Source organism: Bison bison, unplaced genomic scaffold, assembly GCF_000754665.1.
Source record: "Bison bison bison isolate TAMUID 2011002044 unplaced genomic scaffold, Bison_UMD1.0 scf7180017863635, whole genome shotgun sequence".
NCBI classification, from domain to species: domain Eukaryota; kingdom Metazoa; phylum Chordata; class Mammalia; order Artiodactyla; family Bovidae; genus Bison; species Bison bison.
Window position 1 is genome coordinate 11518 of NW_011494207.1, and position 1067 is coordinate 12584.

The window sequence follows — 1067 nt, forward strand, 5'->3', positions numbered from 1 at the left end:
ATTAAGAATCTTACATAGAGATATGTTATCCCTCCAATGGGGTTGTGAGGAGGTTGAGGACATCTTTTCATGCTCTATAAGTTGACTCCAGACATGAGTAGGTTCTCAGTACACATTTGATGACTGAGTTGATGGTGTTATTGAATCACTAAAGAACTGATGATTAATCAGAAAGAGGAAGTGTACATCAAAATTCATGTTAAAATTTGTTTCATTTGACATTAAAATTTAAAGGCATGATTGACTAAGATGGAAACATGAGTGTAAAATTGATAGAGTATATCGCATAATGTTGAAAAAAAAAAGAGCTCAAAACTTAAAGATACAAAATATTAAAAAGAGAAAGCATACAAAATTCAAAACAAATGAAATGTAAGAAATTAAAATATACAAAAATGTTATACTGTATTGCTAATCAAAATATATATTTCATAATGTTAATTCTGTCAGCTAAGCAAATATAATAGTGCCTCAAGTTAAATTTTTATTTATAATTTGTGTCATATTGTTATAGTTTTAGAAACAATGGAAAATGATCTACTTTGTATATAAAAATATTTCACATTATACATTTGAATGTATATACATACATACATATCTGAAAACCCAGCAGAATATGTAGGGAACTAATTTTTACTTCTGGTTTATGGGCTCCTCTGCTGTCTCAGATGGTAAAGATCTGCCTGCAATGCAGGAGACCTGGGTTTGACCCCTGGGTTAGAAAGACACCCTGGAGAAAGGAATGGCAGCCCACTCCAATATTCTTGCCTGGAGAATCCCATGGACAGAGGAACCTGGTGGAGTTCATGGGGTCACAAAGAGTCTGGCAGGACTAGTGACTAACACTATCATGGGATTGGTTAAGTATGAATTTTTGAAGGGCACTTTTCTCACCCTATAATACAGTGAAAGCTCCAGACATTTTATTATACAGATATAGCCATACAATAATTAATTTTCTAATAAATATTGAATCAATCAAATTGAAAGATTATTTGAGAATAGTGTCAATAATTATGGGCTTCCCTGGTGGCTCAGTGGTAGAATATGCTTGCAATGCAGGAGAT